We start from the raw sequence: 12,585 nt of genomic DNA on the forward strand, positions 1-12,585 counted from the left end.
AACAGGGTCCATGGATGGGCAGGAACAATAGTGTGGGAATTGTCCTCTGGTCACCACCTACAAGAAACCACATACAGGTCAGTACCTGGTCAATTTGGTTTGGACAAGTTGTATATATATATGTGTATATATAGGGCTGGAGATGATTGCTCTGGCATAAGGCAGTTATTTCTGTGACTTCCTTGTGTGAGGAGAGGATTTAGTAATCCTAGTGTGCTCAGAAGAGTGCAAAACCAAATTGCTGACCATGGAGAAGCAGACTTCCCTGGCTTCTCTGTGGCTGCCATGGCATGTTTGTGTCATCCCCACCTCCATTTGATTCCCAAAATCCAGGAAAAGAATACAGAAGTGTCTTCTTATGCTCCCTGCTCCTCATATTCAGTTAGTGCTGTATTTCTAGTAGTCGAGCCCTTTCTCTTTTGTTTTTTTTTGACATTAGCCATTGTGGTTACAGAACTATCATCATACAAGTTGTGTATATGTATATATCTAGTTGTTGCTTCAGCATCCAGAAGCTTCTTGTGCTAACAGCTGGACCTTCAAAGAAAGAAACCCTGCCCCTGCCTCCAGGAGACCTATGTTTAAAAAGAGCCAGCGAAGCAACTGCAAAAGAGGAAATATTTCAGTTGGGGGAATGCAGCAGAGGATTCATGACACGTTCCCAGGCCTACAAAGTGCCTGTCACTTGCTGTTCAGGGTTGAAGCTTTCCCGACAGGGCAGCTTGAGCAGCGAGCCGGCCGCACCGTACCGCCCTCCTCTTCTTCTGTGCCAGTCCCAACGCTGCTGTTAGTCTTTTCCTCCATAGCAGGGTTAGTAAGTTCTTACCTTTTGCTTCCCAAAATTGTAGGAACACCATGTTTTGGGAGTTCCTGCTCCTTTTCACACACAGGTTAAAACTGGTTGAAAACTGAGCAGGGAAGAGTCACATACGTACCCATGTAGGTGTGTGTTAGCTGTGTGTGCTGTATGGCTGCCCAGGCCTGGAGGCTGTGGGGAAATAGAGCCAAAAACCAAAGGTATCTGTCTATGTTGTTGGGGTTTCTTCTCACAAAAGATAAGAAATAAATTATTAATTATTATTTTAAAGGGGATAAGCTGATTTAGTTGACTTTTTTTCTTCTCCATGTTCTAGTTTTGCTTTTTTTTTTTAATTGTTAAAGCAGAAATATAAACCTAAAGAATGAAAAATAGATTAAAACTGGTGACAAAAAAAGAAGTAGTACTTAAACAAGCCTTCTGCTCACCTCCACCATGTGCCCCCCCAAACCTCACCTCGGTTCTGAAAGCTGCTTAAAGAAAAGCGGTGCTGCGGTCCCCATCCCCCGGTCAAGCGCTGCCTGGCAGTGGAACCTGCTCTGTTCCTGTCCACAGAACAGGAGCCTTTGTCGGAGCTGAGCTAAAAGTAATTATTTCATAAAATTGTTATATTCTGCTGGCAGTGTGGCATGAACGCTGCTTGAGATAACACATGTAATTCTCTCGTGGAAGAGAAATCTTAGCAGAGATGTTTACAGCTCAATAAGCTGAGACACCTGGCTGTGTTTCGGCAAAGTCCAGAGAAGAAGGTGAATAGTTGTTAAAGAAACTTTGACTGATCTGTTCTTAAATGTTCCACCTAAGCGGCACAGCTTTGATGTTTTGCCAGGCAGCGTTGAGCCCATCACAGCCTGCTCTCCCGCTGCTCATTGAGCCCATCACACCGGCTCCTGCTGCCTGCTCTCCCGCTGCTTTTGAGAACAAGAAACTCTTCAGTGAGACGGCTCAAAGTCACTTCCTCGCCTGAAGGAAAAAGTGCTGCAGTTGTATTACTTTATCCCCACCTGTTGTGGACTTACCTGGGGGATATACGTTCAAAAGTGTGATAAGAGATCCTAAGGAGGGTGATCCGGAGCCCAGAATGCTGGTCTGTAGACAGGATCTGCAGGCTTGCCAGGGGCTGTAGCTGTTTATGGCCAAAACAAACCATGAGGAAAGGACCTCAGGAGCTGTTGCTCTATGTTTTACCTGCTCTGGCTTATGGGACTTTTCCAAGGAAGTGTCTGTTCATGGTTGCTTCAGATTTTTCTTTATGAATTACCCAACACACCCAGATTTACACTGTTCAGTACGTCTTGAGAAACCTGTTGCAGCACTGCTGTCAGAGAGCGGCATGGTGTGAATGGAAATATTTGGAACTCCTGGCGGGTTAAGGTTACGCAGACTAATTTCTCATGGCTTTATCTTATAAATGCTGCTACTTGCATAGTTCTGTTATCTGTTCTAGTCTTACTGAAGTTTTAAAAATGATGGTAAAGCTGAATTTAGGCTGCAACTCAACTATATACTAATCTGGCTACATGAGTTGGAATTTAAGGAATTTTGACAGATCATATTTACTCATTAGTCTAGAAATAGCTTTTGAATTATTAGTCTGTGTAAGTGAGAAGTATGGCTGTGCTGTGCTCTCTGAAGCTCGGTTTCACTTGTGTGCTGTGGATCAATATTTTGCTGCTTTTGTTCCAAAATATAAACAGAATGAGGTAAGAAAATAGAGCAGTGTGTGCGTTTTTAAAAGTCTGGTGGCTCTAACTTTTGGATAGCATGACTGTCTAAAAACTGAAGCCAGTTGCCGATACTTTATTTATCCACGCTATTCAAAAGAAGTCATTAGGAAGTTAAGGCAATATCTGAGAACTTCTGAGTCGTGTCATTTGGAACCCTCCAAGTTTGATGAACAACTGGTTTCTTATTCTCTCCTCTAAGTCTTCTAGGTGACGCAAACTGTTCTAGGACTTAAGAAATATCTAGAAAAATTGTTTTGATTTGAGTGTTTGTTTGCCTTAGAGGATCTCCTTTCTAGGCTGTGAGGTGTCCTGCAGTCCCTGGGCTGTGCAGGAGCTGGTCTGACCTCAGGGCAAGGACACGAGCCTGGTGCTGTTGTCCAAGTCCTGGGGCTGGAGCAGCTCAGGGCTTTCCACCCTCTGCACAGACCATGCTGTCTGAGAGCTTTTCTGCTCAGCGGTTTTAAAAGCAAACCCGGGCCGCTCTTTTGTTGGTGTCGGCAGGTGGCAACAGCGCATTGCAACCCCACGCTCCTCGCAGGAAAGCGGCACATGGCGGCTCCCACCCCTGCCAAATCCCCCTTGCTCTGGTGCTGCTCTTTCCTGCGTGGGTCGTGCTGGAGCATGAAGCAGCGCTCCAAGCCAGTCACCCCACGCTGTTTGCTCAGCTTTAAACCACACATCGCTCGCTTGCGAAGGGGAAGATGGGGAGCAGGGGCGGTGGCCGCATCACTACGCGGGGGCACCCAGGTTTCGTGCTGTGTGGCCCGAGTCTGGTTCAGTTTCAGTCCACTCCGGGTACAATAAAAGCAATTCAGGCGCGGGGAGGGTAAAAGAGCAGAGAGTAAAGTGTGTCTCACAGAGGGTGACGATGGAAACAGCTGTGAATGGACTGGATTATGTGGTGGCTGGATGATATTGGCTCTGGCATCTCAGCTGCTTCTCTACCACTCTGTGGAGTCATTCTGGGATGTTATTTGCAGCTTGAGTCTGGAGAGCCCTGAAAAGCGGCCGTGCTCTCTGAGCCCAGCGGTGAGCCTCGGAGGCTGCGCTGGAGGGTGAGTGCTCTCCCTAAGTTACGTGGGTTAAACTTTACTGTGAGAAGTACAGCAGAATAACTCCCTCAGTGCTGCAGTGCTTGTCCACAGAGGAGATATTTCTAGCTCCATTAGTACACAGAGAGGCTGAAGTAGTTTTGTGTATTGTACTTCTGGAGATCAGATTTGTGGAAAAGTGCTATTGCTGCGCTATGCAGTTAAACATTAGCACTAGGGTAACAGAAGGCAAGTTATCTTCCTGACAAGGAGGTCCTTTTGAATTTGTGGCTTTCCCAAGGTATATCCTTTTGCCCAGTGCAAAGTGGAGCTTTCAGGCCCACGGAAAGAACACACTTGTACAGAGAGAAGCAAGAGTTGGCATTCACCTGCTGTTTTCCTCTTTGCCAGACTGGACTTGGCCACTGAGCTTCTCTATACCAGATGCTACATGAGCTCATGCCAAGCAGTCTCTTCTTGAACTTGCAACCTACACTGACAGTTTAAAATGTGGATGTTCTTCCTGCTCACCTTTCTTTTTGGTCAAAGTTTAGAATTGCAACATTAAGTATCTTACCTGCATTTAGCGAAGTAGTAGCAAAGAGTGCTCTACATCTAAACTGCTCTTCCCTTTGGTGAGAGGCATAGGGCTGCTTAGTTCTGCTCTACCTGGGCGCATCACAGCTACTGATAAACATGACGCGATCAGCTTTGTTTTGGCACTAATGTACCGCTCTGGGCCTTAAACCTTGGTCTTTGTAGGAATGCAAGAGGGGATTCAAAGAGGACTCCACACCCTTACAGGATAGACCCAGCTGGACTGGTACTGTAGAAATCCACAATAGCTCTTCAGGAGATCCCTGGAGACCAGAGCAGACTGTTAAAGCCAAAGTGCTCTTGTTCCTGCAGTCCGACTATTGCTACAGACCTTGCAATATCAGTTGCATGGGGCAGTTCTGCTGTCTCTTAAGGCTGTCTTAGAAAAAGCCTTTATCTCCCAATTCTGCTGGCAAAGTGGAATAAGCAAGAGTGACGCTTGCAGCTGCAAAGCTCAGAGTGCAGCTGACTCTCCCGTCTCAGCATCTCTTTGCTTTCCACAGTGACTAACCCCTAAATTAAACTAGGGTTCTTTCAAGCCAAAGGCATGGAGTACTTGTTCTTCCTCTTTAGCGGTAGGGGACAGTTGAAGATGATATGAATCCTGGGCTCTGTGCTGTGCTGAGGCAGGAATGGATGTGCCCAGTGTCGTTCTTGGAGAGATTTTTGCTTTCCTGCTAGTGTGTTCTGACTGCCCTGGAGCTCGTAGGCAGATGGGTGCATGGACTCCTGTTTAGCTGAGTGACAAAGGGTAGGTGATCTGAGGATGGGCCTGGCACTCCCTGAACTCTTCAGGAGAGAGTCCTGTCTGGAACCAGGAGGGATCTGTGGAAATTAGAATAAATGCTCCTTGAAACAGAGAACAAAATGCTCTGCTGGAACTGAGAGCATGACATTAAGCTTCACTCACCTACCTGCTTTTAAGCTGGAACCCCTAAATGTGGTTGAATCCAGCTGGAATTATCCACCCAGGAAAATTAGGAGAAACAGAAGGCACTATCCAGAACTGCTGGAGGAAAGAAAAGTGTTCTAGTTATCTGCCTGTTGCCTCTGCAGATCGGTCAAACATCTGCCTTCTCACCCATGTCTGAACCAGGAACAGGAGTACTCGGCTAAAATTCTGCTCAAACCACAGTGTGGTCACACTCGTGTTTCCAAGTTGCTCGGCAATTCAAAATGAGCACCGGGCTCCTCCTTCTGAGCTGCTGTTACTCCCTTGCTCATGGATTTTATTTTTTTATCAATACATGGTTTTTGTACCATTAAACTAAAATATAACAGTAAATAAAACCCATAGCTAGGATGTAGGTACTTCAGAGAAAAGAACTCCCATATTGTGCATCTGAGACACCTTGTGGAAGGGAAAACTAGCAGTCCCTGTTTCGTTGAGGAAAGACTTCTCTTTGCTCATATTTGTCCAGAAGCCTTTGTAAACAGGCAAATGCAGAGTTAGGCAAGAAGCCAGAGAGTCGCCAATGGGGCAGAGTCCAATTGAGGCCTGTATCTAGTGCAGTGCCTCAGGGGTCAGTGCTGGGACCTGTATCATTCAGTATATTCATCAGTGACTTGGACAAGGGAATAGAGTGACTGTCAGCAAGTTTGCTGATGACACCAAGGTAGGAGGAGCGGCTGACACTGGAAGCTGTGCTGCCATCAGAGACCTGGATTTCTGATTTGTATCAGCTGTAGAATTGTTTAAATACACATCACATTCCTTCTTTGTAGCTGAGAAAGAAAACGTAGCATTGAGCTGTGTTCAGATGCAAATAAAACCAGGTCTTAATTCCTGCAAGTCTCAGACTCGCCCTCTCTTAGAAGCAAATATAAACCCAGATTAAAATCAGTGACCTCAAACAAGATTTCCAGCTTGCTGATTCTTACATACAATTAAAATTGACTTGAATCACTTTGAAGTGGGTCTACCCTGAGCATCTTTGGGGGTGGCTTTTAACACCTGGCCAGATGTTGGCGGGTGTCCCGCTGATGTGCAGCGCTGGTGTCTGACGCACGGGAGATGTGCAGGTTCAGCAAGAGGTGAAGAGCTTCCTGGCTCTTGCTGGAACCTCTCTTAGCTGGTCTCTTCCACCACAAGCCCTGGAAGCAAGCGGTCATCTTCACAGTGCTGGGAAACACAGGCGTGCTGAGCACTCGCTCCCGCAGAAAGACCTGTTGATTACCTTCTGTCGGCATTTCCGTCTCCTGCAGTGCACTAGGAAGCTCCAGATCACCACAGCTGCATTTTTATATGCCAAAGTAATGCTATAGTTTCATGGCCATTTGATGGCAAAGCTGAAATTGTTTCCTTCTGTTTGTAGCTGCCTTGGTTGTACTAATGCAACTCTGCCTGCAGACGTGCTTTGGATGGAAGGTTGATTGCATCCGGATGAAAAATAACCAGCCAGCTCCTTGAACCAGTCTGCAGTGCCAGCAAACACAAAATTATAGCAGTGCAATTAGGAAGGACAATTTGGGAATGGGTATGAGCAGCTGGAGGTGAAGGTTGCTTTAGCTGACCTTGTGCTGAAGAAAACAGCCCCAAGTAAGAGGGTAAATCTTGTTAACCAAAGCAGCCCTGAAGAAAATTTTTGTCAACATGGAGTTCCACAAAGTCCAGGGGTGTATTGTGTATGCAGAAGCATTTTGCTGGCAGTCAGGGTGGAACTGTGCATCCTAATGGCCGAAATGCTGCACAGTATAATCAACCACGCTTGAAGGAACCACGCGTTCCGAATTTGATCTGTGCAGACTACAGACCTCAGCCTGGCCTCCTTGTCTGTCAACTTGAAAAGACAGATCCTTTGCTTGTTTGTTTGTTTTTTAAACGTAGCTTCTGCCCTGCCCAGCACTAGAGGCTGAGACTGAAAGTCAGGAAGGGCTTAATTGAAAGTAGGGCTACATTCTGGACGTGCAAAATTGGAGTTGAAATCCATTGGAGCGTGTTGAGGGCTTGCCAATGTGTGGCTACCAGATCCAGTGACCTGTTTGCCCATGGAGGACGTGTCTGTGCCTCAGCATGTGTCTCGAAGCAGCAGGCTGATGTGTCAGAGCTCACAAATGCTGCCGAGCCGGTGCAGAAGTGCCTGCAGCCACCTCGGGCTCTCGAGATTTCAGGATCGCTGGGGCAGAGGCACCTGCCTGTCGTCACCTGTCCCGTGTGGAAGTGTGAACTGATTCCCAGTCCTTGTGGGCGATCAGTCACTGGAAGAGACAAAGGCCCATCCTCTGCCTTTGTGGCTTGGAGCTTGAATGGGAAGAGATGATTCTATGATTCTAGTCCTCTTTGCTCTCTTGAGGGTAGAGGCCTCATTAGGTGTCTTCTTCCTTTTCTGTTTTGGTGGTATGGCATATAAATATTTTACCTGTGTTTCAAAACAAGGCTATAGGCGTTGAACTACTTAAAATCTCTGATTTCTTTTGTGCGTCTGCCGTCTTTTTGATTTACAAGATGATCTGTTCAGCAGAATGCGTCGTGTGGAAGCATATTAGAAGATAGGAAACAACCAAACCAGTTTTATGTACTCAATTAGGTTCTGAAGCTGATGACACAGTCTCGTCCAAGTCCTGGACTTCGCTAGAAACTGCTGGTTTACGGTGGGCAGCTCTGCCTTGCTGCTGAGCAGCAATGTTTGGTTAAACTTTTCTCAGGCAATGTTTCCAGAGTAAGACTCAGGAATACTGATAGAGAGGTTCTATGATTCAGCTCATGGCCCTGCTTCCTAACATGATTCATGCTACACTTTCCCCTTCAGCATGTTTGTATGTCCTTTCTGGAGTCCGTTTTATCTTTTTCTGCCCGTGTCAAAACATACGTATAACAAGGAAGTTGCGTTCACAGTGGCAGAGGGTTGAGAGAAGAAAATATGGGGACCAGTATTATTCAATATATTAATCAATGACTTGGATGAGGGAATAGAGTGACTGTCAGCAAGTTTGCTGGTGACACCAAGCTGGGAGGAGCGGCTGACACAGGAAGCTGTGCTGCCATCAGAGACCTGGACAGGCTGGAGAGCTGGGCGGGGAGAAATTTAATGAAACAGAACAAGGGCAAGTGTAGAGTCTTGAATCTGGGCAGGAACAACCCCAGGTTCCAGTGTAAGTTGGGGAATGACCTATTAGAGAGCAGCATAGGGGAAAGGGACCTGGGGGTCCTGGGGACAGCAGGGTGACCATGAGCCAGCACTGGGCCCTTGTGGCCAGGAAGGCCAATGGTACCTGGGGTGGGTTAGAAGGGGATGGTCAGTAGGTCAGAGAGGTTCTCCTGCCCCTCTGCTCTGCCCTGGGGAGACCACACCTGGAATCTTGTGTCCAGTGGTGGCCCCTCAGTTCCAGCAGGACAGGGAACTGAGAGAGTCCAGCGCAGCCACCAAGATGCTGAAGGGAGTGGAGCATCTCCCGTGTGAGGAAAGGCTGAGGGAGCTGGGGCTCTGGAGCTGGACAAGAGGAGACTGAGGAGGGACTCATTCCTGGGGATCAATATGGAAAGGGAGAGTGTCAGGAGGATGGAGCCAGGCTCTTCTGGGTGACAACCAGTGACAGGACAAGGGGCAATGGGTGCAAACTGGAACACAGGAGGTTCCACTTAAATCTGAGAAGCAACTTGTTTGGGGTGAGGGTGGCAGAGCCTGGCCCAGGCTGCCCAGGGAGGTTGTGGAATCTCCTTCTCTGCAGACATTCCAACCCGCCTGGACACCTTCCTGTGTAACCTCATCTGGGTGTTCCTGCTCCATGGGGGGATTGCACTGGATGAGCTTTCCAGGTCCCTTCCAACCCCTGACATTCTGGGATTCTATGGGTATCAGTGATAACCTGTGTTAGAAACCTAAGTAATGGATTGGTTGCTAAATTGGATGTGTAGAAGCCACTATCCCTGCGTCTTCATGAAGGAGAACAGCCTGATGGCCGTGGAAGATCAGGTCGCTGTCATGCTGCCCTTTTGGGTGGCATGTGCTGCTTGGCACTGCAAAACCCTCCTTCAGGGTAGGTGCTCCAGGGTGTTCCCGGCAGGCAGAGAACACAAAACACTGCCTGGCTTTCAGGAGGGTTTGAGTCAAGCCCTTCAGAAATGAGAGAAAGGTTCAAAAAGCCCTGGTGTTTTGCTTGGGTCCCATTCAGCTGCTACTTCCATGTATTGTTTTCCTGTAGCAGCTGGCAAAACATTTCTGTTTAAAAAAAGTGTTTATTCTAGCCCCCCTGCCCCTATTGTATGGGTCTGCAACATAAAGCCTGACATCCAAGGGGTTTTCACAGGGGTAAATGGTAACTTCACCAGCATAGAACTGCAAAAATGGGAGATGGAGAGGCAGTGAGGAGCAGCTGGGATGTTAACTGGGTGAGATGCTGCAGAGGAAGGTTCAGGGATGGTTCTGTAGAAGGCTTTGCTCTGGTCACAGTGTTTTGGCAGAGCATCTTCTCTTGGAAGGAAAAGCTCTTGCACAGACAGGCTCACAGGGCTGGTTCCCCGGCTCTCTGGCTGTTACTGGTGCCTCTGGCATCGCTTCGGTGTCTCTGCCTTCCCTAAGCCCTCGCTCTGCAGGTGTTTTAGGACACTGCCCAGTGTGGAGTTTCTGCTGGAATTGGCACCATGAGATGAAACAAAACAAGAGCTCTGATGGAAACCAGGCTGGAAACGAGCTCTGAGGGATGCAGGGTTATTCCCATGCTGCAGCAGGAAACTGTATCATGCAGACCCTTCATGAGCTTCGTAGGCTCACAATTAGCCAGCTATTTTGCTTCCACTGCAACTATTACAAGGTTCTTCCAGAGACTGACTTCTTGAATGGTTAACATATTACAAGGTGTCCACGTTTGGGCTGTTGCTGTGTTCTCGCTGATGTGGTTTCCCCAGGGTTCGCTTCCAATTGAGGTACTTTCAAAATGTAGTCATGTGTCTGTGGTCCCCCAGTTTTACTCAATGAATGCTCCAAGCTCTTTTGGTCACCCCATTGCAGACAGGCAGGACCTGTGGTGGGAATCCCATTGTTCCAGCCAGAACACTGGCAGGGTCAATAATAGCTATACCAGGAACTGTGGGTTTGGGTGATAGAAGCTGTTTCTGCACTGTTTCCTGAGGTTTTTCCAGTATAGAACTAGTCTCCATTGTTGTAGCCTACACATACTATGGAAAAAGGGGCTCAGATTCCACTGGCAGCTCCTTGGATTGTAACACCCTGTTCTTCTGCAGTCAGCTGAGCACTATGTACTGCAGTTTCATCTATTTTTACTTATAGAGGTATCTTTCAGTGTGAAGCTGTATTTTTAGTGTGTAAATAATATAGGTAGAATACCGCACACTGTTTTTCTTTGTTTTTAAATACAGAGGTTGGTTTATTGCACACAGCCTTCACGTTTCCATTTTTTCTGTCTTCCTGCAGGGTGGAAGTTGAGGGGGTGACAGCCGGGCAGGGTACACGTGGGACGGGCTTGGCACCCCTGGAGGGCTGGCAGGCACTGTGGCACTTGCGTATTTGCCAGAATTCTGGAAAATGTTATCATTAGTTAAGCAATACTGATATTTAAGCACTCATTTTTGTTCCAGAACTCTACTGAATAGGCACAGTTTAAATAGGACTACTGTTTCAAGCTGTCAGCTGTTGCAGGAAGCTAAGACATAGTTTTTAGTGATTTTTCAGCCATCGGAGTTGCAAGGGCAAAAATATGATTTTCCAAGAGCCCATTGGGCACACTTTGCGGAGACGGGGTGAGTTAGGGATGAGCAGTAACAGCAGATCTCTGGAGTCTTGGTTTCAGCTTCTGTGGGACGGGCCTCTGTCTGTAGTGACTATTTTCACACTTGAGGAAGGCTAGTGGATAAAAGCAAATTTCTGAGAGAATCTTTGAGCGAATGCTTGTGGCGCTGGAGACACACAGTCACTATTGCCGTGTTAACATGATGGTATCAAGCTGGGCCAGGCGTCCCTGTCACAGAATCACAGCATCCCAGAATGTCAGGGGTTGCAAGGGACCTGGAAAGCTCATCCAGTGCAATCCCCCCATGGAGCAGGAACACCCAGATGAGGTTACACAGGAAGGTGTCCAGGCGGGTTGGAATGTCTGCAGAGAAGGAGACTCCACAACCCCCTGGGCAGCCTGGGCCAGGCTCTGCCACCCTCTCCGTGTGTCCTCAGCCCCGCTCCCTCCCAGAGCAGCCAGCTCCGGAGGAGGATCCATTGCTGGAACGAGGACGGTTTTGCTGCAGCCGCCCTCCCCGCGCAGCAAAGCTCTCCCCAGTCCACCCAGTTCACCCAGTTCACGGCAGACCAAAGCACATGCTCTGCATTAAGCCTGTGCGTGAGATGTGTGTTGGATGCTGGCCAGAGTATTTGATACATCATATAATAAGGCTTTTTCATGTGGTTCATTTGTGCCTTTTTATCCCTCCGTTTTGAGACCAGCAGTAGTGCAGGTCGTGCTTGGGGTTTTTGTGTGACCCTCACCTTGGGGCGCTGTTCTTGCCTCTGTCTTTTCTCAAAGGTGACAAGCGAGTGATGGCAATGGCAACCTCTTGCTTCTGACCTGATTTTGGAAAGACTGTGTTTTGAACATCCCACCTACCCAGTCATTAATCTACAAATTCTTATTTGCTGGAGAGAATTTGAGTCTGTGCTGATGGAATTTCTTGTCTGCAGGAAACCTGTATTTCTAAAACTTCTTTTGTTTCAAATCAGAACAGAGGAAGCCAACATTTGCATGTGGTCTGCTGATTTGAAATAGTATTACACACAAAAAGCTGAGTGTTGTGGCATCAATATGATAGTGTTGCAGCAAAAAGTTGATTTTGAAATTAATTTCTAAGTATGTTGGAACTGATTGAAATGTTATCCTTAAACTTTCTTTGGTAGTTTTCTAAATGGACAGCTCTTCATTCTGGACAAACTATTTCCTATCAGCAAACCCGCTTCATTTTTTTAACCAGAGTACTTGATGTTTGGGGAATGCAAGCACCCCTTGATTTAGCCCCAAGCTGTTTGCGAATCTCATCCATCACAGAATCATTTTGGTTGGAAAAGACCTTTAAGATTGAGTCCAGCTGTTAATGTAATATTCCTAAGACCCTCACTTGGGCATAATTTTGGATAGAACTGGTATGACTAGCCCAGCGCTGAGTTGTGACATCCCACAGATCCCCGCTGAAAGTAACTGGACTCTGCAAAAGTCGCCTGGGGAATTCACCAGGACCTGGTGCTATTTCAGCAGCGCCTGCATCGCTCTCTGTTCCACGGGGTGACCTGCTCCGGATATTCTGCTCCTTCCCTCACCCGGGAGACCCTTGAACAAAGCCCCTGTGCGCTGGCAGGAGAACAACAAAGAACCTCCTTAAGAGAGAAGAAAGGGGAGGAGAAAGCTTTGCTCCCTGGCTATAGCAACCCCACCTCCCAGTTATTTCATCTTCCTTACAAGGCCAAACCAGACGCTT

The sequence above is a fragment of the Nesoenas mayeri genome, assembly GCF_963082525.1.
Source record: "Nesoenas mayeri genome assembly, chromosome: 9".
Lineage (NCBI taxonomy): Eukaryota > Metazoa > Chordata > Aves > Columbiformes > Columbidae > Nesoenas > Nesoenas mayeri.